Source organism: Lycium barbarum, chromosome 3 (assembly GCF_019175385.1).
Source record: "Lycium barbarum isolate Lr01 chromosome 3, ASM1917538v2, whole genome shotgun sequence".
Taxonomy (NCBI): Eukaryota; Viridiplantae; Streptophyta; class Magnoliopsida; order Solanales; family Solanaceae; genus Lycium; species Lycium barbarum.
The window spans coordinates 112,427,690-112,455,377 of NC_083339.1; positions in this window are offsets into that span (position 1 = coordinate 112,427,690).

Genomic DNA, 27,688 nt, shown 5'->3' on the forward strand with positions numbered 1-27,688 from the left:
TTTCCACTTGGGGTTAAGGTTGCTTTCTTGCCAAGATAATTATATCACCTTGAAGAGAATCTTGTGCTTAGTAATAATCCCACAAGAAATGAATTTTTGAACCAAGGATTTGGCTCCAAGAATTTTTTTCTTTCTCCTTTCTTTCTTTCTTTCTTCACCCGAATTGCTCTTCTTTTTTCCTCTTGTTTGTTTTTGTTCTTTCTCCTTGTTTCTTGAAGCTTCTTATAAGCTTATCCAATATGTATATTAATCCACTTAATAATTTTTGTGGATTTTGGCCCCTTGTGGCCGGTTGGGCCTCTCCCAATTGGGCCTCATTTTCTCTTTTTTTTTTTTTTGAGCCCACTTGGCTAATTATTGTAATTCATGGAACAAATTTCCAAAATTCCAATTTTTGCCCTTGGCCTCCTTTCGTAATTCCACACCAACGTATTCATAACCGACACATTCATACCTAATAAAGTCCAAATATGGCCCTATTCATTACAAGTCAAGTTATCTCAATTTTTTTTTTGAATATGCAAAAATGTCGGATGTAACATCCTCCCCCCCTTTAAAACATTCGTCCTCGAATGTTAAATTGACCTCATGGGGCGTCATACTACTTCGGGAGGGTTCTTTTTATAATCGTCCTTCGTTGACTTTCCGATATGGATTCTTTACTAATATGACGGAGTAATTCTTCACATTGCTGACTCATATTCTTTCATAACGTATTTTCTCATATCCCACAGAGTCACTAGGCTATGAACTATACTCTCGTAACAGATGAATGCTTTTCGCTCTTTCACAGACATTGTGTCCTTTCTTCCTTTTCCTTCAAAGCTTTTCAGCCATTATACTTACTATCACTTCTTCTCATACTCTTCGGTTCCTTACCACATCATCATGATTCCACGTCGTACCAAACAGATTCAGAACTGAGATTGGACGCACAGGAGCATATCGGACGGATTCGTAGTCAAAGTCAGATGTATGGGAGGGTATCAGACAGATCCGAGATCAGAGTCAGACGTACAGAGTTATATCAGACAGATTCATGTCCAGAGTCAATCGGATAGAGGTGTATCAGACAGAAACGTAATCGGATTCAGAAGTACAGAGGCGTAATAGGCAGAACCTCATCAAATTCAGAAGTGCAGAAGTATAACAGATAGAGTTTTGATTAGCATCAGACCACTCCTATTAAGGCTCCAGTGATTTACGAAAATTTCCCTTTGTCGACATTTCGTTATTCACCCCGACCATTGTATCACAGGTTATCTCATCGAAACCTGTTCACTCATTCATAAACTTGTTCGTCAAATTGTCATATAAATCGTCTTACGTGTCGCTTATCGACTCTTTCGAAAGTTTTGCTTAATCACATCTCTTATCCTTCATCTTTCCTACTATCCATACTCATTTCCTTTTTTTTTTCCAGATATCGTCGCACTAAACCAAGTTGTAAGGTAATCGGGGTTTTTCTATTATTTGACAACATTCGTGTCCTCACCTCCGCTACGTTTCGTGTATTCGGTTTAGTAAGACCTTTCGTCTATCATAACATTAATCGCCGGGACCCGGCTCTTGATCCACATAATCACCAGACGAAAATCATACACATACATATACATTTACTAATATCTTATTTGCGAACGTCTCCGACCGTTATTCAAATTCGCTCAATTTCCCGAGCGGTATTGCGCTCCTTCTTTTTGCCCATTTAGTCCGTCTCGGTCTACGCGACTCCTGTAAGGGCACTAGTCACTCCACACATTCTCTTTTCCTTTAGGTTACCCCAAATTTCCATTTATATATATCATACTTACACTTGTGAAAAATTTTGTATTACTTCCCAGGGGGTCACCCATCCCAGAATTGCCCTGGCCTTAGCACGCTTAACCTCGAAACTTTCATGCATTTTGACGCGTTAGGGCTGGTATAATTTCGTCGACAGCCCCGCACGACCTTTGTCACATAATTTAGGGCAGATCGGGGTCTTAATAAATTTTTGGAAAATTCTCATAGTGGGTCCCACCCCGGGCTAAACCATACAATTACCATATCATCCTTCCGAATTCTCAATGTATATCAGGTTAACAATTACCTTGCTCTTATTAATACCCAGAAGAAGAAAATCACATAATATGATAAAGTATAGACCCATTCATACACATCCCTCAAGAAAAGATCACTAACATACCTGGGTGTGCGCTTGAAGACGCTCCTGGGTCCTGCCGGCCGGTCAAAGCAAATACGCGGTTCGAAGGACCGCTGTAACCAGAAGCTGCACCTCGACCTCGGCCACGACTCGCTGGTGCTGGCGCTGGTGCTGGTGCTCCTCGCCCTGTGGGGCGTATGGCTGCCGAAGGAGAAGACGAGCCAGCAACTGACCCGGTAAGCTGGGCTGAACCACCCCTATACGAACACTCTCTCATCGTATGGCCTTGTTGGCCACAAGAAAAGCAGGCACCAGTGGCACGATAACACTCACCAGGTTGACGCCTCCTGCAATAAGGGCACCGAGGTATGGATGGCCCCATCTGATTGAAACTCCTATTTACTTGCGAACTCGAAGCCATGGAGTTCTGTCCCGAGAACTGTGGGGGTGTACTGTGTACTGGCTGGGACGAATACCTGTTACCCTGCCGCTGAGAAAACTCACCCTGAAATCCCCCTGAATACCCGGCCGATCTGGCTCTCTTAGGCCGGCTCCTGTCGTGGCCCCTATCAGGCCGACGTTCCCTACGTCGGTCCTCCATGCCCTGGGCGTGCGCCTGCACCCGGGCAATATGCATCCCTGGCTGAGAAGCCACCGCCAGCTATCGATCAAATAGTCATCCAGCCCCATCACATATCGGTGCACTCTATCGGCCATATCTGCTACTATAGCGGGTGCATACCTAGCCAGTGAGTCGAACTCTAGGCTATACTCTCGAACACTCCTACCGTTCTGTCTCAGGTGCAAGAATCGATCAACCCTAGCTCTCCGTAGCTCTGGAGGTAGAAAATGATCAAGAAAGGCCTTAGTAAACTCGGCCCATACTGCTGGGGGAGCATCGTCACCCCTGGATAGCTGCCAGGACTCATACCAGTTCGCCGCTACCTCATATAACCGATACGAAGCCAACTCGACGGACTCAGTCGGCGAAGCTTTAATCAACCGTATCGTGCTCTCCATCTTTCTAATGAACTCCTGGGGGTCCTCTTCGGGTTTTGTCCCGGAGAATTCTGGAGGATTACACGTCAAAAACTCACGAGCCCTGGAGCTTTCATACCTGTCCGAACGACCACCCCCAAATCCATGCCTACGAACCTGCTCCGTCATCAGTGTGGTCAATAACTGAACCGCATCTCGCATAGCCCTGTCCTCCGCCCCTGGCTGTGGAGCTGGAGGCTCGGGCACTGGAACCGTGGGAGCTCGCGGTGGAGCCGTCCCCTGATCAGCAGCTTCTGCTGCTCCGATCTCCTCCGGTAAGGGGGGTGTAACAGATCCGGCTGACGGGGGTTCATCCTCAAACGCTAGCCGCGCACTGGCCCTGGTAACTCTCTGGGCCCGGCTGGTTTCTCCTATCTCAACCCCCGCTTTGCCCTTCTGGGCAGCTGTTGCTTTCCTCGGAGGCATCGCTGAAAACATAACAGATCGTCAGGAGGGAATCATCCTACTAATACAGTTCTATCGCACGATCTAAGATCCAAAGAAGGGTAACATCCTAAATGACCTGTAGCCTCCTGTTTATAGATGTGGTGCACAACACACCGATAAACAAGACTCTACTAGACACGGCCTGTAGACATTCCGAGGACTAACCGCTCTGATACCACTTCTGTCACGACCCAACCCCGTGGGCCGTGACTGGTACCCTAACTGGGTACCCATACGTACCTACCTAACAGAATTGGCGAACCAGACAGAGAATTCATAATAGATGATCACAGATTCAAACCATTACAAATGCAGCGCGCGCTATAACACACATACCTGAACGTACTGAAATTTACATATAAGCCGATAAGGCTAACATAACAGACAGAGTCGTAAAATCGTACGTACCTACCCGAACAGTAGCAACCCGTAACCCACATACATATCTACAGGCCTCTAACAGACATACAGAATCATATGACGGGACAGGGCCCCGCCGTACCCAGAATTTCCATACGTACAGAATATACAGATGTCAGAAGGTATATATCAAAAGTACACGCTCCGGATCAAAGGAGCTCTCCAAAATAGCAGAATTTGTGCCCTAGACTGGCGGCATATCACCAGGTGCGTCTGTACCTGCGGACATGTAACGCAGCCCCCCGAAAAAAGGGGGTCAGTACGGAATATGTACTGAGTATGTAAATTATGAAATTCAGTAAAGAGGATCATAACTGAAACAAAGATTACCAGAAACAAGTATGGCTTTTTAAAACATCAATACACTTGCCTTGTGAAATGAAAGTCATGCATATCAATATCATATATCATATATATAACGTGTCCCGACCCTCTAGTGAGGGACTCGGTGAATAAAGTCATCATATGCCCTCCTGGCCGCCATAACATATCATCATATAATCACATCATCATATACATATATATAACGTGTCCCGGCCCTCTAGTGAGAGACTCGGTGAACAATGCAGTGAAACTGTGCACGAAAACATGTCCTGGCCCGGGACTCAGTGAAAGATATATTGAGGCATGCACGAGCAGAGTAGTGAGAAACCATATGCAAGTTAAAACACATCTGAGACTCGATAGAATAATCAAAACGAGCTATCATTTGAAAATCAAGGCAATAGTCATATCAAGTACCTTTCAAATATCACTATGGATTATATCAAAATAGAACTTTTGGAATCATATACACGTATCAAGACATAATGAAATAGCTTCTGGGAGTCAAGAACATTAGCCATCCTAGTGACTCTAAGAATAGGAGCTTTTTTTGAAATCATACATATACGTCGTCTGTTTGTTATCATAAAGATCATGCCAAAAGAAAGAAGGGTTAACTTTACATACCTCAATTGCGCCTTATGGTCGCTTAGCTTCACTTCCAATTTCGTCCAAAATCTACAAATGGTCAAGTTTACCAATTGTCAATTCAAGCCTTTAGACGCCAAACTTAAGCACATATTTGCCTACCGAAATTTCGGCATCATTTCCCCTATACATACAACATCCCGGAGACTTAGCTCGGCTTAATATGTCAACACAGCAACCCAACAACAACATCAATAACAACAACAAGTATTACAAAATATGCAATATGGCATTACTAGCCATCTTTCCGACATAACACAATATCTTTCATTCCGACCTTACACTTCCAAACCAATCTTACCATTTTCATATTCATCACTTATCAAGGTCACTACAACATAATTCGGAGGCATATCATATCGTTTTCACCAAATATACATAAGGTATACAAAATATACAAGTTTCCTGCCAAAGGCATAATTCGCCCACAACTTCCAATCTTTTAGCAAACATGTTCATGACTTATTTCTATCTTCCAACCTCATCAATGACGATCATAATTTACCTCTTACTACCTTCATTTCCATATTTACATAAGTTACAATAAACTTGCATGTTTTCCTACAACAACTTAACAACCATTTTTTCCATAACAACAAAAACGATTATTCTTTCATTCACTTCACAATTAACACAATTAACATACCAACAAAATTTAATTCACCTTCCAACATCAATATACACCACACGGCCACACCCTACTTTTTCCAAATTCCACTAATTCATTCAACTTTCACTTCCAATACAATTTCTACCATAACAATAACTAGATTACCACATGAATTCAAGTCATCATATACTTGCAACACATACATATACACGACCAACATGCATATACTTCTAACACAAAAAATTTTCATGCTTTTCATTCATTTCCGCACACTACATCATACATACATCTTCCATAACACAACAAAAGCATAAAATCCTTACCTTCTCCAAGACTTTCCACTTGGGGTTAAGGTTGTTTTCTTGCCAAGATAATTATATCACCTTGAAGAGAATCTTGTGCTTAGTAATAATCCCACAAGAAATGAATTTTTGAACCAAGGATTTGGCTCCAAGAATTTTTTTCTTTCTCCTTTCTTTCTTTCTTTCTTCACCCGAATTGCTCTTCTTTTTTCCTCTTGTTTGTTTTTGTTCTTTCTCCTTGTTTCTTGAATTTTCTTATAAGCTTATCCAATATGTATATTAATCCACTTAATAATTTTTGTGGATTTGGGCCCCTTGTGGCCGGTTGGGCCTCTCCCAATTGGGCCTCATTTTCTCTCTTTTTTTTTTTGAGCCCACTTGGCTAATTATTGTAATTCATGGAACAAATTTCCAAAATTCCAATTTTTGCCCTTGGCCTCCTTTCGTAATTCCACACCAACGTATTCATAACCGACACATTCATACCTAATAAAGTCCAAATATGGCCCTATTCATTACAAGTCAAGTTATCTCAATTTTTTTTTTGAATATGCAAAAATATCGGATGTAACAAATATAAAGGCCATCGAAGATATTCCGAATGCCTTGGAGGACGTAAAGGCGGTACATCGGCTCACTGGGCGGATAGCTGCTCTCATCAGATTCATATCAATGTCCTCGGAAAAGTGTCACAAATTTTTCTCTTTGCTCAAGAGGGAAAATCATTTCAAATGGACACCGGAGTGTCAAAAGGCGCTCCATGACCTCAAAGCATATTTATCTTCACCACCGCTTATGTCCAAACCAAAGGACGGGGAGGTGCTTCTAGTCTATCTGGCAGTCTCCGAGGTAGCGGTAAGCGCAGTTCTTGTTTAGGAGGACCAAAGTACGCAATTCCTTGTTTATTACGTAAGTCGAGTCATGTCGGGGGCTGAAACTCGATACCCCTTATTAGAAAGGCTGTCCTTTGCCCTAGTAATGGCCTCGCATAAGCTTCGGCCTTATTTTCAGTATCACCCGATCGCCGTGGTTACCACCTTTCCTTTAAGGAATGTGCTCCACAAGCCTGAACTCTCAGGGCGATTGGAGAAGTGGCGGTTGAGTTAAGTGAGTTCGATATTGAGTATAAGTCTCGTACTACAATCAAGTCCCAAGTCTTGGCAGACTTTGTGGCAGATTTCAGTCCGGGCGTGGCTTGGCTAATAATGACTACAATTGAAATAATCAATTATTAAGTTTAATTCTGGCCTTACTAAAAATAGCAAATTTTCATGGTTTTAGTCAATCAATGTCATTATTGTAAAACTAGCCTTTAATCGCCTTAATTATTTTTATTATGGCCATAATTGAATAACCAATCCATGGTTCAAGACCATTAAGGTCATTTGTCACGACCCAACCCCGTGGGCCACGACTGGTATCCTAACTGGATACCCAAACGTACCTACCTGACAGAATCGGCATACCAGACAGATAATTCACACTAGTTGTATACAGACTTAAGCCAATACAAATGCAGCGCGCGCTATAACATACACATACCCGAACATACTGAAATTACATACAAGCCGACGAGGCCAACATAACGGACAGAGTAACAAAATCGTACGTACCTACCCGAATCGTAGCAACCCGTAACCCACATACAAATCTACATGCCTCTAACAGACATACAGAATCATATGACAGGACAGGGCCCCGCCGTACCCAGAATTACCATACGTACAGAATATACAGATGTCAGAAGATATATACCAAAAGTACACGCTCCGGATCAAAGGAGCTCTCCAAAATAGCAGAATCTGTGCCCTAGACTGGCGGCGTATCACCGGGTGCGTCGGTACCTGCGGGCATGTAACGCAGCCCCCGAAGAACCGGGGGTCAGTACGAAAATGTACCGAGTATGTAAAGCGAAAATATAACAACATAATCATAGTCTGAATCAGAAGCACAGAAGTATAGCGAATAGAATCATAATCCAACGGACAGACAGAGGTATACCGGACAGAGTCATAATTCAGACAGACAGACGGAAGTATACCGGACAGAATCATAATCCGAACGGACAGACAGAAATGTACCGGACATAATCATAACCCAGACGGACAGACAGAATCATAGTCCAGACGGACGGACAGAATCATAGTCCAGACGAACAGACAGAATCATAATCCATACGGACAGACAGAAGTATGATCCAAACGGACGGACAGAATCATGCATGCAGAGTCATACAGAGTCATGTGCTTATATAAATGCTGATAGCACATACATACATACATACATACATACATACAGATCCCGGCCCTCTCATGAGGGGTGCGGTAACAGAACCCGGCCCTCTTAGTACGGGACGCGGTGGACAGACAGAATCAGATCATATGCCATCCTGGCCGCCATCCCCATACACAAATCATAATATCATACAGATATAAACAGATCCCGGCCCGCACACCGAGGGACACGGTGAACAATGCAGAGGAATATGCACGATAACAGAACCTGGCCCGGGGCGCAGTGAAGGAAACGTTGAGACATCCACGAACAGATTAATGAGAAACCACACACATACAAATCATTATACAGACTCAATCAAACTGAAGTAGGCCAAACGGCGAGTCAAATCAGAGTATTCGAATAGTGTTCATAATACGCGCCTATATCCTACTTGGGAAGGCACGACAGATTATTACCAGAATCAGATTTTCAGATGTCAAAAACCATTTTGTAAGATTTATATAAAAAGTAGTCATATCATGATCAGAATAATAGTCCAGATGTTGCCTGTGAGAAACGGACAGAAATAGGGCAATTTAGGTCATACAAAAAGTGTCGGGGCCTTGTGGGCCCGCCTCGGACCAACTTGAGGCGACATACGTAAATTACTGATAATAGACCTTATGAGGTCATCCATAGTCATTTGGAAGCATTCCGACTCCGTTTGGGACAATTGCATACAAAAGTTCACTTTAGAGACAAGTTATAAGAAAAGTGATTCAATCTTATTGAAGGAATTGGAGCGGATTTCCATCTCGAATTCCGAGGAACGGAGTCGTATTTAAGGCTCGCGGCCGAGCCTATTATGTTCAGAACATGCCTAAGAATGAAGGGGTAGGCTTTACATACCTCAATTGCGCCTTATGCTCGCTTGGCTTCACTTCCAATTTCGTCCAGAATCTACAAATGGTCGTGTTTACCAATTGTCAAATTCAAACCTTAAGACTCCAAACTTAAGCACATATTTGCCTACCGAAATTTCGGCAGCATTTCCCCTATACATATAACATCCCCGAGACTTAGCTCGGCTTAATATATCAACACAACAACCCAGCAACAACATCAATAACAACAACAAGTATTACAAAATACACAATATGGCATAACTAGCCATCTTTCCGACACAACACAACGTCTTTCATTCCGACCTTACAATTCCAAATCAATCTTACCATTTTCATATTCATCACCCATAAACATCATTACAACATAATTCGGAGGCATATCATATCGTTTTCACCAAATATTCATAAGGTATACACAATAGACAAGCCTCCTACCAAAGTCATATTTCACCCACAACTTCTAATCTTTAGCAAACATGTTCATGACATATTTCTATCTTCCAACTTCATCAATGGTAATCATAATTTGCATCTTTCTACTTTCATTTCCACATTTACATAAGCTACAATAAATTTGCATAATTTCCTACAACAACTTAACAACTATTTTTCCATGACAACAAGAACCATTATTCTTTCATTCACTTCACACTAACACACTTATCATACTAAAGAAATTTAATTCATCTTCCACTATCAACACAATACCACACGGCCACACACTATAATTTCCAACTTCCACTAATTCATTCAACTTTCATTTCTAATACAAATTCCACCATAACTACAACTAGATTACCACATAAAATTCAATTCATATTTCCTACACATTAACACATACTCACGGCCAACTTTCAAACAACACACCCACTTTACAAACTTCCAAATTTTCATAAATTCTACTCATTTCTACATACCACAACATAAACCAAACTTCATAACATAAGAAAATGAATTGATTCTTACCTTTTCTTCAAGTTCTTCACTTGCCACCTAAACTACTTTCTTGCCAAAATAATTATATCACTTTGTAGAGGATCTTGCACTTAGTAATAATCCCTCAAGAAATGGATTTTTGAACCAAAGGATTTGGCTCCAAGAATTTTTCTTTCCTTTTCTTTTCTCTCTTTCTCTAGTTGTGAGCTCTTTCTTTTTTTTTTTTTTTTGCTCTCAATTTCTTTTGATTTCTTGAACCTTCTAAGTGATATAGATGACTTATATAATATAATTCATCACATGGAAATTTATTAATCCATGGACTTGGGTCAAGTGTACATGGCCGGTTGGGCTCTTGGATTTGGGCCTCACTTTCTTATTATTTTGTGAGCCCAAATTGTAGGTTAAATATTATAATTCATGGAACAAGTTTCCAAAATTCCAATTTTGCCCTTGGCCTCCTTTCGTAATTCCACACCAATGTATTCTTAGCCGACACATTCATACCAAGTAAGGTCCAAATATGGCCTCATTCATTACAAGCCAAGTTATCTCGAATTTTTTGAATATGCAAAAATGTCGGATGTAACATCATTATTGAAAAATCAACTTGTTAATGGTATTAATCATTTAATTATGTCTTAATTTTGTTATATTTGAAATATTGTGGTTAATAATCAACCTTTTTAGTTTTGCCCCTTTTTTATCAAATTGCTTGTTTTTCCCTTTATACATATATATATATATATATATATATATATATATATATATATATATATATATATATATATATATATACATTTGTATACATTGTGTGTATATACATGTAAAAGGGCCCCTTTCTCCTCTTTTTTATTTTCGTCGAGCCCAAGCCCAAATGATCCATACCCGGCCCAATGAAGGCAAGATATATGGTTGAGCCTTCAGTCGAATGAGACCCTTAAGGGGTCATTTGCATTATAGCGGCTAGGGTTTCTATAACCCTAGCACCGCTGCCTTTTCTCTCCTCTTTCCCTCCTGTCCCGTCGCCAGTTAGGCATACTTACAGAGGAGGTAGGTGTGTATAGACGTCGTTATGGTAGAAAAAGAATGAAACATTTATTGCTTCTCCCTTTTCACGAATTTTCCTCCACCAAATCCCATCCAAACACACTTAGAGGTACAATCCTCCCTTTTTTTTTTTTTTTCTTTGTTTTTACTTTGCATGCAAGTTGGTCCTTCACCTTGAAATCCTCGATGCCTATTGGTTCGTTGGGAACCGAATGGACCGAAGGAAACCGGCTCAAATCGAGCCGTTTGTTGTTATTTTGTTTCAATCTTGTTCATTCATTTTGAAAATAAGTGAAAATTTACAAGAAATCAAACGAGTCCCACATCGAGAAATTGGCGTTTTTCTTTCATTTTTGGGGTTCTATAAATAGAACCCCAAGCTTTGCATTTTAGACACAGACAAAGAAGGAAATACACCTAAAAACCATATTTTGAGGATTTATACTCAAGATTAAGGTTTCAGTTAGAAATTTTTACTTAACTTTAACAGCTGGGTTTCTTAGTTTAAAACTTGATTTCCTTTGTTTCTTGTGTGGTCTGATTTTGGATTGGGAGCACAAGAGGTTTCCAAGTTCATTCTTGAATCGGCTGCGCATAAAAAAGGTAACAATTTATGTTGTAATTGCTTTTTTTTTTTCATTTTGCTCAGTTTAAGTGTTAGTTTATATGATACGCTGCTTAGTTAAGTTTAGTTTATATGATACACTGCTTAGTTAAGTCTTATGATATTGATGTCTTGCTTGGTTCAAGTAATTAGTCATGTTTTCTTTCTAATTCAAGCATTTTAATGATGTTGTAGTTGTTGTTGTTGTTGGTTTTTGAACTTTTGCTTTATGATGCTAAAAATCCCCTTAATGGCTTCAAGAATAATCATGATAGAATGAAATGAGATTCTCATATGAAGTTAAAATACTGACATTGTCTCAATGAATTAATCACTTGGTTTCAAAGGTTAAAAATCTAAAAAAGAGAAGAGGATGAGAAGTTTGATATGAACCTGTATAAAACCTTTCTCATATGAGTTTGTTAGTGTATGAATCATGTTGTTTGGTATTTGTTTGTCCAGGCCAAGGTTTATATGAACACCTAAAATGATCTACTTCTATTTACCAGTATCTATGAATCTCTCATAATACTCTTTAATGTGCTTGTTGATTTGATTGAATAAGTCTAAAAGGTTTTAACGAGTGTGAGTGCACTTAAACAAGTCTAAGTATGATTGAAAACACTTGAAGGTGTTTGAATAGGTCTGGTTGTAACTGAACTTGCTTAGGTCTATCTGAGTATATTTGAGTTTGCCCAAATCTGTCTGAGTGTATTGATCTGGACATGATGGCTTGTTTATTGTACATTAAGGTAAAGCATGGAATAGTTAGAGATTCTTAGTGGTAGAGTGTGAACCAATAATAAAAAGTAGACTCAACCCTCTTGTCTTAAGCTCTAATCTGGTTTAGGTGATTAAAATAAACTAGAAGATCCTAGGAGTACTTTACTTGATTTGTCCATGACTTAAAATGTTTTGAAATGAATTGTATACATGAAACTAGCCTTGTGTGGTCCTTAAAATCAGCCATTGGTTCTTTTTTATGATCTGGAGTTTGAAGCTTAGGAAAGAATAAAAATAATATAGGTGTAGGTTTGGTTTTTGATGCATTGCTCCCTCCCTCCCCCCCCCCCCCCCCCTCCCCACACACACATCTCTGTGTGTGACTTTGTCATTCTTGACTAGGTCTACCTAAATTATTGATTTGATTGAATGAGTGAGCTGAAGTAGAATATGTGCCTTTATGCCATCTATGATTGTTTGAGTCTACTAGATCCTACCTATCTTGTACCATTTTGCCCAGTTAAGATTGCCTAAGTTGAAAGTGTCTTGTGTCCCGATTCTTTGATTTCTAAACTCTCCTTGTGATTATGACTCAATCATTCTTGATTCATATATCACTGTTAAGTTTTGGGTACTGTTTGACTCCATAAATGTATATTGCTATGATCTTACTCCTTTTCTAGGTCAACTGATACTTGAGTAAGGTCATGTGTTATCTTTTATACTGTGAAACTATTACTTTCTCAGAGTGTGTAATTGACCCGTTTAAGTTCTCACTAACCTCAGTTATAATTCTGAAGTTTTCCTGAAAATATATAAAGATTTGCCTGGTAGTTTGGTCAAGACATAAGCCTGAGGTCTAAGTTTAATGATTAGGTACATAAAATATACAACGTTTCATAAAGAAGAAGAAGTATACATATGGTCTACACTGGCATATCACTTATGTATATCATGATATATCAGGGGTATATCTAAACAAGTTTGCTGAGTACAAAGGGAGATAGAACCTTTTAGGCTTTAATTTCAGCCCAAATATAGACTTAGCAGAAATCTGGGCCTAGCCCATCACATTTAGCATGAGAACATCCCATGTCTATACTTAGCCAAACAAGAGGACTCAGGCAGAATTGTTAAAGTGTAATCGATGGCCCCTTTTAGGCCCAATTTTGAAGCTAAAATGTGTATATGTGATACGGTCAAATTACACCTATTAATGGTATGACGCGGACATTGTCAAATATAGTAATCCAACGAGGTTGGGGTCGAATCCCACAGGGAATATTGTGTGAAAAGGTTACTAAAATCATAAGATGCTTAATTTAGGTCTAATGTCTTAATCCGATTATTTCTGTAAAAGTTGGGTTTTTATGACTAATTTCTAACTAATTGCTTTGGGTTGTAATTTATGGTAAAAGAGACCAAGGTTGTGTCCCATTTAGATAGCGTGCATGATCATGAGTATTGATCTCGATATACTTCTAATGGATTGCTATATGAATACACTTAACCTCTATGCTAATCTCTACTATTTCCCAATAAATAAAGACTATTTCTTTCTATGATTTTCCCAAATATAAGAAATTGATATGAAGAACGGTTAACTATGCCAAGTAAATTCTTCTTATTTCTAAGTAAATGTATTAAACAAAGTATAAAGCTTTGAGTTCTTGTTATTTATTCTTACCAATCCTAATTATTTTCCCAAATAAATCAAGGTTTATGGCTCTAATCAATGTTTGCAACCATTAATTATGAATGAAGAATAAATAAACCCTAACACTCCATTATGTGTATATCAATCACAAATCTAATCACAAATCACCCATCATTGAGGAAAAAGTAATTGCAATTGTTTGTAATCCAAAAGACTTCCAAAAACTATGAGTATTTAGTGCTAAGAAGAATAAAAACTAAAATCTGATTCTCTATCGTACAAGAAACATATATCAGGCATTTATAAGACTTAAGTCGTGAGAAGTGAAAAGACAAAATTGCCCGTCGGTTTCATTCTACGGACCGTAAAATGGTTATACGGACCGTCAATTTGCTACCCTTCAACCGTCAAACAGTCTCCTGCGTTTTTCTACGACACACTTTGACAGACCGTCAAATATTATGCGGTCCGTATAATTGTTCCGCAGGATGGACGTTCGGTGAACTGCTTACTGTGATCATTATACGGTACATTTGACGTTCCGCAGAAAGTTCTGCGGGCCGTCTAATTGCTCCGTAAAAATGCCTCTTCAGTGATTTGTTATTTTCTCCACTTCTTTCTGCATTTTCACATAATTCTCTAACTTTTGCCATCAAAACACTTAATACATGAAATCCAATAAAAAACACGTAAAATTACATAGACTTGCTTAAAAACAAGTAAAACCTATAGCCGAAAAGCATTGATTGTGGCGTAAAATCACGCCACATATATATATATATAATTTCTAACTGGTTTCCCCTTTTTGTTTCTCCTCTCCACTGCATGACCACTTGGGCCGAGTCAAGCCAAGTCTGTTGGGCCAAGACCTAACAGACCATTTCTTTCAACAATATGATTGTTTGGGCTAAGGGAAATGACAAATATATCGAATGAGTGCATCGAAGGCCCAGCCATGGGTGAAAATAGCCAACTAGGGGCTTGGTACGACCCTAGCCTATCCTTTCTCTTTTTATTTATGCCCTCTTATTTTTCAGATTGATGGATTGTATTCATGTACTTGTAAAAACTCGTATTATAATGGAATCCTCTATGGTTGAACCAGACGTCTTAGGACAACAGTACTTATGTCGTTTAGTCGACTTTAGGTCCCCAAACGAATTTCGAACAACCCGGTTTAAGTATAATGTTTACGAACTTCGAAAAAATAACGAAAATTGATTTGTGATACAAATTAATAAGCAAGGATAAAAGGAGTTTAAAAATGTCGGAACAAAGGGTCACATTTTACGGACTGTGCATAAGTCTTTGGGTGAAAGATTAAGTTCAAAGCAAGTGATTTTGGGCCAAGCCCAACAAATTAAAACAAAATAATTTTGGGCCCAAGGCCAATAGCGGAAAGAATAAAGATTTTTGGGCCAAAGACCATTAGATTTTAAAGAAAGAAATAAGGCATGCGGTTTTTGGGCCAACTCACCATAAGCCATCCTTTAAAATAATAAACTTCTTGGGGCTAAACCCAAAAAACAGAAGTGTCTTTTGCAGTTCATATAAAAAACAGATTTACAAAGAGTAAAAATTAAACCATTTTTTGTAAACCAGGACTATTCAAATAAGTGATACACATTTGTAATATGAAGTTTAAGATAAGGCGTTCTAACGCACTATACGGATGGACCCGAGAAAAAAGTGTGTGATTTAAAGGGATACTTTTGCTCTTAAAACCAAAACTCGTTTACCTCTTTAAACAAAATACCTTATCCTCATATAAAGGAACCTATTCTTATCTGGATATTATAAATCCAATCTAAACTACCCTATATATAAAGGGAATATATTCAAATCTTTTTTAAAACCAATGATATGCAATTCAATGATTGTATTTTAAAGCGGAAAATAAACACCAAACAAACAATTTAAGCAGATAATCACGTACTGGAATTCAAAGGCTGTCACGATCCAACTCAACTAAGTCATGTGGGCGCCTACCTTTCCTACCTCGGTAGGCGAACCCTCGACCCAACAATAGTAAAAACACAAGGGATTACTAAAATAAGCGGAAGAATATAAAATCACGCAAGTCTGATGATAATAATATAGAAAGCATGCGAAAGTAAGGAAAAATACACCCCCAAGGTCTGGTTTAATCCATACAAGAGCATCTAACTAGAATCTACAATTCAGGAATATCAATAATTCATCAAGTTTGAGTATGTCTCGGAATAGAAAATAAGACATAAGTAAAGAAGAATCTTCAAGGCGACGGACGTCTCGTGCTCACCCTATTGACTCTAAGCAAATCTCGGAGCGACTATCAACCACGAGAATAGAAGTGGATCCAACCTGGAATTCTGCATTCATAAAAGAATTCAGCAAGTGCAGGTCAGTACAAAACCACAATACTGGTTAGTATCATGGGCCGACTAAGTTTAGCTAACATAATTCAGACAATAAAGTAAGATAAGCAGATAAATCAGCAAGTATAAGTCAAACACAAGTCAGAAACAAGTACACGTCATTACCTATATTGTAGCATCTAAACACCAAGTGTGCCAAGTCTCAATATATCCAATCCGAAACCAAACAACACTAGTAAACCACTAGATCATCACAATATAAGCCATAATGCAATGCAATGATGCATAAATGCACATATAATGTAATGTCGTGTACACATGTACTCCGGACGGAAATATCGACGTCTCGGTAGCACAACCCATGGAGGACCCACAAAGTCCATGTACCTTACTGTTCCAGCACAAACCTCGATAACTGTGTCACTCAATCCACGATTCTTGGAAAACCATCAGATATCGGACTCTCACATCACTCTTCACTAAATCCACGATTCTAGGACAACCATCAGAAATCGGACTCTCACGTCACTCTCATGCAAACTGAGCCCAGCTCATCACGGTGTTTTCTTAACTATCATCAATATATCAACAATATATCATGAAGGATGAGAATGAGTGCAATGTATGAGTCAACATTGATAATCAGATCAATATCATAAGTACCAAGCATGGGTAGGCCAACCATATCATGAAATACTACACAAGTCATATAGAATACTATCCTCGTATCAACATCAACAAGTGAGGTACCACAATATCCTGGACAAGATATATCAATAGTCTCCAATATCTACAATTTCCACGTGGCATAAAGCTAAATAACAATAGAGCAATCAAGTCACAATATAACGGGGTGGCTAGCCCCAATCACATAATAAGGACCAACCTATGACAAGATCCAACCCAACTTCATACCCGAAGGTTTATATGCTTTAGCCGACAATATCATCTAAATATATGCTTCGCTAAATGAAGTCTCACCAAGAGTAAGCTATAACCTACCTAGATAGTCGAACAGTAACAACACCAACAACCACTCTTTAGCCTTTCCTTTCCGCTGAGCATTGAAATCAAGTAAGTCTAGGCATATTCGAAATCTAGATTAGAACTCAGGAAGATCGATACCTATATTGCTATCACTCAAATTGGGTCAAAACCAATACTAGAATTTGGGAAAACGGTGCCCACAAGGGCAAAATGGAAAATTCGGGGGTAAATAATCCAAATAAACACTAGGTGATCAAACCCATCAACTAATTGCTAAATTAACTCAAGGATTCAGCCAATTTCGAAATCCAAGCAAAACCCCCAATTTTGGGTATAAACCTTAACTCTTAAATTCAAGAATTCAACACTTATAATGGAAGGTATGTGATTAACAACTTTAGATACATCATAATCTAGCATAAACCCAACCAACAATCTTGATTTAGAAGCCTAGATGAAGTATCCATTAAACCCACTTTAATCTTCATCACTTAAGGAATCAACAAGGGAAAGGGATTCTAAGATGATTTGGAATAACGGAATAGCAAAGACATTAGAAGGATTTACCACCATGAATCTTCTCTAAGAATCCTCTAGAATTTCTCCCAAAGCTCAATTTTAGGAATAGTAATAAATGAAAGACTGGAGGCTTTTAATACACACTTAATGAATATAACAGGCCCAATACTGATACAGCGGCATCGGGACCGCTATGACGGCACTGTCTTGACATTCACTCAGACTGTCGGGACGGTCAGGCCACAAGAGAACTTGGCCGCCCCAGCGGCCATCCCATTGATATGGTTGTGCCACTGGGACGGTACTGGTGCCGCCCTGGCGGACACCAGCACCAGAAATCCCCCAAAAATTATCTCAATCTTAAATGAAATCCCGACTAATACCTGAGGCTATCTGCTCACGAACCACATACACAGGCACACATAAATACAAATGCACTCGTGGCCTCGAAATTCCCAACGGAGGTCTCGTTAACCAAGTCAACCCTCGATACCTCAATTCCAAAATGCATCTGAGTGTTTTGGCAACCGAATCAGATATACATATAAGTTCTAAAAGACCATCCGGACCTGTCGAAATCGACGGATTTCCGAAAAGGTCCGTTTAGCCAAAAGTCAATTTTGAGTCAACTCTTTTTAGCTTTAAGCCCAAATTTCACAAAAAGTTGCCCGAATCAAATCTAAACACCTCGGAAAGTGTGTCAACGGTCCCCTCGAGGCAAAAGTGAGCTAACCAAGCTCGGAAAAAGGGTCAAAAGTGTTGGAAAGACTAAAATGACCAAACAGATCGTTACAAAGGTCAACCTATAGTATGGATCCTCATTACTGGGGTGCCTGACACCTTTTCCAGGGAATCATCAGAACCCTTACCTAGAACTCTAGATCACGAAGGATTTTTCACTGTATTTTGAATAAACCCTTCACCACTGGTTTTCCTAATTTCTTAAAAATTAGGTGGCACTCTTTTTTTTTTTTCAAAACAAAGTCCAAAAGAGCACCAATAAACTTGTAGTAGCTTTCCGAGTGCTAATCCCGCCTGCAAAATGTGAACTGTAACATCATGGTCATCAACTGGTAAGATTTTACCTTATTTCTCTTTTGAATTCTTCACATTAGCTTGTCTCATAACGAGAAAACCTAAGATTCATGTTGCCACAGTAACAAACTAACAAGATGACATGATATATGATAATTACATGTGGCTCTTGAAAACGTATGGATTGTGGAATACTGTAAACAATATCTATTATGCCTTTTTGTTCGGATTTACGCTTACAAAAGTTTTGAAGGCATCAAACGTACTCCACAAGATTAATATCATAATCACGATTCAAGAAATATTATAATATTAATGTCATTGGTTCACTTGAATTCTAGCAGAGTACTGCGACCACCAGAAGTGATTATGTTCCGTATATCTCATTGTAACTAAATTAATTAACCAATAGAAGTGGTAATATTATTATAGGCTTGTTGTAATCTCAATTGAAGATATGTTAGAGAAAAAAATTCTCTGCGTTATACGCCTAATTCGATTTGCGCCTATAGTGGCAATATCTTAAAAGAGGTACTAAGCTATCATAATTGATTTGCTTAAGTCATATTCAGATGATTATGTTCCATTCTTGAACAATGAGAACTGTTGAAAAATGTTATAAATACAAATTCATTCCCTTAAGTGAATCTGATGATATTTAGTAAAATATTATATATACAGACGTGTTTTTGATTGAGAGGTTATCACGCCTAGTAGAATAATTGAGAAGAAATATTCTAAATATTTTATGTTTTACTCTTGAAGCAGTACAATTCTGAAACTTACTCCCGAAGCAGTAAAATCTTAAAATTTACTCCTAAAGTAGTAAAACTTTGAACTTTACTCTTAAAATAGTAAATCTTTAGATTGCACTCCCGGAGTAATAAAACAAGTATGAACTCTTTCTCCTTTACAAAAATAATGACGTGATTAGATGAATACTTTTAAGTTCTTTTTACTTTTGTTTAAATCAGCAGTCACATTCATAAATAATGTAAGTACCGTGATTTTTATATTTACACGGATAAATATGTGACGATTAAATTACTATGGTTCTGCGTTTTGAATTACTACTTTCTTTAACGAAAGTACTTAAAAGGATTAGAGCTACTGAACCTTCTAAGGTTTATACTCATGACTTCCTTACTGTGTCAGTCATTTTGAATTACCTCGGCATATATACACTTTGAATACAACCATGTATAGTGATTAAGGAGTTATTCTGACTTTCATGAATATTTGTCCTTGTTTATATCACATCATGAATTATGCTGAATTGTTTAACGAATTAGACGTATAAAAATATGTGATTATTGTGAATAAATTAAAGAAGAGCTTAAATACTATTATGTCATTCGTTGTAGATTGTAATATACGAAGTTGTCATGATCTAAACACAAATTGTCGTAAATTCGAAGTTTACTAAAGTAAATGACTATCATATTGAAGCTGTAAATGATTGGAGGATTAAATATCTTTAAAATCATAGTGGGTAAGAATTATGTATGTGAAAGGTTACCCTCTTTATTCTTCAAATTGTACTACACAAATATAAGTATGACGAAATCACATGCCACCGTAAACTAGAAATTTATTGTACAAAATAGAATTCATGTCATAGTAAATCAGAAGTTTACTAAACAAAGAGCACATGGCATGGTAAACTTGAAGTTTACTGGTATAAATTATTTTATCAGTTGGCAAGAGCAATTTGGCCATCCTGATTCAAATATGATATGGAGATTGAGTATTCGACACAGAAGAACTAGAAGATTCTTCGAGAATTTATTTGTGTTGCTTGTTCTCATGATAAGTTAATTATATCAGCTAATTAATATTGGGATAGAATTCCCTAAATTCTGAAGAAGAAAAAAATTTAAAAGGTGAATATGGGCTCGTTCACCTGTTATGTGATGTCCTAAATAGAGGCATCAATAAGATGGTCACATGTGCGTTTATTGTCAACCTGCAGTTTGACATTTACAAAATTATTTGCTCAAAATAATTGAGTTATGTCACGCCCCAAATCTGGAGAGGTGTGACCGGCATTCGATGCCATACCAGGCCCGAACGTACCGCTATAAATCTATAACCCAGGAGGAGTGGCCCTCAACTTAGGCCGGTAGGGCCTACCTGCACACAGACAATACCAACAAGCCGGCGAGGCCACAATTTGAATATATATATATAAACACTGGCTATCTCGTGTGTGAACTGGGAACACACACCCAAAATAGGTATATACAACTGAGTAAGCCAACGAGGCTGCTATGATCATACAAAGCCAACAGTACCCAAAAAGACATATACAAGCTGGCAAGGCTATCACATAGACACACTATATACAGGACTCGTCTACAATCCCCTAAGGAAAGCATAACTGTACCATGGTCGGGATAGGGTCCCGGCCTACCCATCCAATCTGTAGTAAAAAAGGAGAGACTCCAAAATACCTTGCAACTCCGAACAAAAGGGATCTCACCAATCAGCTGATATCAGATCCTGCCTACTGAGGAGGTCTATCAATCGGTCAATCTGTACCTGTAGGCATGAATGCAGCGCCCCCGGCAAAAGGGATGTCAGTACGAAATAATGTACCGAGTATGTAAGGCAATAGATAACTAAAACAAAACTTAAAGTAATACAATCTAGAGGCCAAAGGGTGCCCTGAATATCTCTATGATCTGTCTCATATGAAATGCAATACAATAATATCATATATCTCACTAACCAAGTGGCTAGGAAACTGTAAAATCTCACTGACCCATCGGCCAGGCAAATCTATCTCACTAGCCCGTCGGCCAGGCAAAATAGAATGTCTCACTGACCCATCGGCCAGGCTAAATAAAATGTCTCACTGACCAAGTGGTCAGGCTAAAGAAAAATATATGTATATAGCATGTTGAATATCATAGCTCGATTGAAATTTATGAAGATGTCAACATGTATTTCTCTAACTCTTCTATCAACAAAGAACTAAGGAACGGATAGGAATCCCTCGGAAGATACAATACCACATTTAGAAACGTTACACCCTTATGATAGCTCTAAACAATAGTTCTCTTTCTTTAAGATTCGATAAATGCTTATTATCTATGGATCATGCCAAGAAAAGAAAGGATAGCCATTACATACCTCGTCGCTTACTTAACCACTCAACGTCTATCCTTCCGAGCTTGCAAATATACATTCAAGATGATTCATACTAGGGTTAAGTCGTTGGAACGTTCATAAGGTCAAACTAAACTATTAAGTGAGCTAACGAAATTTGGGCACCATTTACCCTATATCACCTACTTCCACCAAATTCCAAAACAACTCCCAAATATCAATAACAACATCAACAATACCATATCCAAGAGATTATATTCAAATTAGACTCAAATCAGCCCCAAACTTCCTTTCAAATTCCATTCATAGCCAACATCTACAACACAATACTTTATGACCTTTTCTACCATGATTATCTTCATCTTTATGACTTACTAACCTCCAAATCAACTCAATATAAGTAATAGAGTAAAGAAAATACCTTATACTTGAAGAAATTTAACCCACACAATCTTGCTTCAAAACCAAATCCACCACAACTTCAACTAAAATCAAGAACAATCATATTCCATGAACTAGCTTAGGGTTTTAAAGCTTGATCTTCACTTGAATTAGCTTAAGATGTTTATGGAAGATTTAGGATGGTTGAGAGAGCTTGGAGGGTCTAGAAGGATGATTTTTGCTGAAAATAGGCCCCAAGTTGTGCCCCATTTAATTTATAACGAAAGAGAAATTTTTCCACCGTTTCAATTCCATCATCACTTTCACGGACTATGAAAGTGGTCGTGAAATCAGTCCAGTGGCTCCTCCTCACTGCCACCTTTTTCACGGTCCATGAAAATGGTTCGTGAAAATGTCCCTATTTCTTATATTTGCGTTTTGTCAGTTGCATTGGAAAAAAGACTCTCTGAACTTGAATTTAAATAGGTTATGTATTCCATAACTCCTCATATTCTAGGAGATATACCTCTCTCTCAAGTTTGACCAAAAATCCTATCCAAACTTCTGCCAAGTTTTCCCAAAGTTTCGACAAACTTAATTTCTTTGATTCGCTTGTTCTCTAATCCTTCCATAACTTACTAAACATGAACATAAACCCTCATAACCATAAGATAGGCATGTATAATCTTATACCACTTTGAAGATAACTCCGATGTCTACAACTAGGACACCTAACATCCAACAAATCTTAACATACAAAACTACGAGGTGTAACATCCTTCCCCCCTTAGAAACATTCATCCTTAAATGTTAAACTCTCAGGAATTATATAAAAATTTCGACGGAGTTTCCCCTGTAACTCCAGATATTTAAGATCTTTCTCTTTGAATAAGATCTCGTGGATGGAAATGAGGGAATATCTACAATACCTGGATTTAATCAGATACAATTTGAAGGATCTTATAGGTTCATTGATCAAGGTTTGAGACCAATAATTATATGGAATGTGTCACACCCCAACCTTGGGGGTGTGGCTTGCACTCAGCACCCGAAGGCCCGACCGAACCAACCATGGCATCTGTGACAAGTAATATGAATAATGGGCCAACAAGGCCATTATATGACACTAACAAGAACCAAATGTATCAACCTGCATTCAGAAGAGCCCAACAACAACCTATATATATATAAGGCCAACAAAGCTATATTACAGTCATGCAAACTGTACAGGGGGCCGACAAGGCTAAGCAAAGCATATATACACTGCCAACTGGTCTGCAAGCCTCTAAAAGAGTAACACAATATCAACAGGTCAGGAGAGGGCCCCGACATGCCCCAAAACTATATATATACACATGCAGTAGTACCTATGAACTCAAACTAGCAACTCCGAAGAAGTGGAGTACAACACTCGACCGCTGATCACGGGTCCTACTGAGGAGGCGCGCCGACCTGTCTATCAATATCTGTGGGCATGAACACAATGCACAAAAAGGCGTCAGTACGAAATAGATACTGAATATATAGGGTGGTAAGCACAAGCACAAATAATGTAAATAATATGAGAAGAGATTTAGAAACAACCTGAAACTCTATTCAAGGCCACTAAGGGTAAGTATAACCATAACATAAATGTAAATGCGTGTTCGTAAAATCATTCCTCATTTTGGAGGTATATATCCTATTATATAATAATAATAATAATAATAATAATAATAATAATAATAAATCCCTCTGTGGGGTGAACTCATCATCATAACATCAACTCTGCCCAACTGATCAGTGGCGATGCACAGCTACGAGCCTACCCGGCTGCCTACAACACAGCTTAGTAAAGAAGAAACATGTCTAGGTGCACATATAAGTGCCTATACGGCCGACTATAGCGCGGCTTGGTAATGAAAATAAATAAATATATATAAGTGCAATGCAAGACTGACCTCAGAAGAGATATCATAAGAAGAGTCGGAGTGACCTATCGTTGTTACCCTCCGACTATTGTCATTGTCGCTACGTTCTTAGTTTCTAATTATGAGACATCCAGCACAAGAAACATGAAAGTTACGTAGTATGGATTTTTTTAAAGTAGACATCATGTTCAAGCTAGCAGTAACCATGATCAATATGAACGTCGGAGGAAGAACGAACAAAAGAATTCTAGTTCTCTTTGAGCGACGAACAAGGGAAGAAGAGAATACTTAAATCTTCTTCGATGTGAGTTATTCATGAGAAAAGGGCAGATTTAATCATATTTATCAATTTGAAGTGGATCAATTCGAATTCGATAAAACAATTCAGTAAATGTTCATTCGAGTTCTAGTCATGCCGAAAGATATATAGAAGGACCCTACAAACCTCGTTGATGGAGTTATACGCATCTTCCGGGTCCTTGAATACCTTATGAACGATTTCCTACACAAAACGAACAATTCAAGATCAAAATCAAACTCATAGCTCATGAAAATCTTCACTTTGACATTTAAGAGAGCAACTCGCGAGCATAAGTTTGTAGGCTCTTTTGTAGATGAATTTCCCCAAAAAATACCACAAAATTCTACTTTCCTACTCCCCCTTATCAGTACGATCCTATCCATGCCACCATAACTCCAAAAAACACGTTAAAACTATATAAAACAGCCCAACAATCAAGCCAAGTCCATAAGAGTTCACAAGAATTGCAAAAGCTTATTCTATGGGGTTTTCCACCAAATTTCTTGGTTTAATTACCTGTAAAGCTCAAAGAGATGAAGAGAAGGTTAAATCATACCTCAAAAGATGAAGGATTCTCTGCAACTCAATGTCATACCCCATTTTAACCGGGTTAAAGTAGAAGTACGACATATTGGAGATTCCTGGTTTTGTTTATTTGTTTTAAGGAGTCGCCACCTAATTATTTACGGTGAATTAGGACACCTAAAGTTTATTAAAGTTATGTTTAAAGTTAACTCTGTTTAAGGTCTGCGAAACTTAAGATTCTGGGTAAGGGTTCAGTTAATCTAAAGGGAAGGTATTAAGCATCCTTTAAGACCCATTAACAATGGTTAACCGACCGGACTTACAATTAATTAGGCTAAGTGTAAATAATAGTATTATAAAATATTTAAGAAAATATCTTTAAAGTATTGCTAAAGTTTTAGACAGAAGTAAAATGCTATTTAAAGTAAAAAAAACTTGTAGAAAAAAATAGTGATTTAATAAAAAGAGTTTAATTATAAACAAACCAAAAGAAATGGAATGAATGATGTTCATACGTATTCTGAATATGAATTACGCCAACTAGCAAATTAAAATGTATTTGTAAAGTTATTGCAAGATTAATATTAATATTTTAACGAATGTGTATTTCAATGTTTTCTAAGATAAAAAGAGTAAATGTTGATTCTTTTAACTCAAATATATAGTCATGCTATTTAAAACTCAATTACTCTAAATAAATGTTATAGATACTGTATAAGTAGTTTTAAAAATATGAGTGAATGTAATTTGTGGAATTAACTACCCATAACTAAACTAAAAACCCTTAATGTTACTAAAGTTTATCTAAATTAGCAAACACAATGTTAATCATACAATACACGTTAAATGCACATAAAAAATAAAAAAATAGAGGAATAGGAATGATGCAAATGGGCTCAGCCCATTAAAGTATGCTGTTGTCCGCTACTGTTGTTGTTCACATTGATTGGGCTTTGGCCCAAATTTTATTTCCTTGTTTGGCTGTAGGTGCCTGGCTGACTTGAAAGAGAAATTGCGTTAGGTTTTAGCCCAACACCGAATGCGGGAGATGATGGGTCGCTTGGACTCGTATGCGATAGTCATGCGTAAAATAAAAGAGAAGGATTAGTGTATATCCCAATAAATAAAATAGGACATATGTAATGCAAATTCAAGACAGGCCATTGGCATTCAACTATATGATTAGCATATCAATATCTTCTAAATAAACAACCAGAAAAAGAAGCAACTATGATAGATGTAGCATAAAGCAGGCACATAAAATTCTGAACACTTGTAGTGAAAATGAAAAGGAATTGTATTCGGTCCAAAACAGAAGCTAACTGAACTGATGATAGGTAAAACAAAGATAAAATGGGCAGTAGACAGCCACCACTTGTGTGATTCAAAAGAAAAAAACACCAGTTGCATTTTTACTGGTAAACATAAGCATGTAATCAATAGTGATTTCTACTTTTATTCTGCCAAATGTTATGTTACGTCCCCCTGCTCTCTTTTTAACAGCACACGAGCAGTTGAATGGGAGAAGAGGTTGAATGGCATTCCGTATCTGGGACAGAAGGATCTTCAACTAATCATAAGCAAATGTGCTTGGACTTGACAGAAACAAATTCCTTCTTGTATTAAAGGAAACGTTTGTACTTTAAACAAAACCAATACGTATAGACCTTTCACCCGAATTTACTAAAGCGGGTTTATTTGTTTAAATCTTATCTAGATGGGGTTTACCGGATCCGAACAGAACACAGAATGTGAAAGATCTTTGCTATTTTTTTATATAAATGCTTTCATACCCAATGAAAATAACTTCTAAATGTTAATAAAGGACCATAGAGACATATGGATCGTAATTCCAGTCATAAACTCAACAAACCAACAGGCACTGTCTACATTAACTAGGAGGGATATGAGATGCTCAAGCATATTCGAATACCCTTGAAACTGCCAACTTAAAACAACTAAGCACACTTCGCGAAATGTCGAACAAGGAGAGGATTCGATTCATATTTATCGAAGGACTATAAAGGAGCCAAACTACTTAAATCATTTGTATTCTCATATTGACTTAAGGATAGGCCACAAAAATCTAAAGACGTGGCGATTCCACAGGCGTGAGTTTGGAAGGAGAAATATTGACTTAGAACATCATTAGAAGATACTTGATTTCAATGATTTTAACACACTAGTTTGAACTCGATTATGAGATTTGGTCAACTTAACTCTACTTTGGTTCTGTTTCACAAGCAGGTTGTAGCACTAGCAATTACAGGGCAGTTCACAGATGCAGCCAGGACCATTATTGATATATCACAAACCACCAAAAATCAGATAAGTGCACAGTTATTGGTTAATCATTTGTGTTTGCGGCTGTTTTATGCTTAATCTTAAAAACATAGTGTAGGCTTGAATAATTAGAAATACAGCAAGAGTGTATCTGAGAATGCTTTTAGGCTACGGAGTAGAATGAAAGGATCATACTCTACTCTAAACCAATCAATTACAAATTTTGAAAAGAAACAACTAATGGCCTTAAAAGAT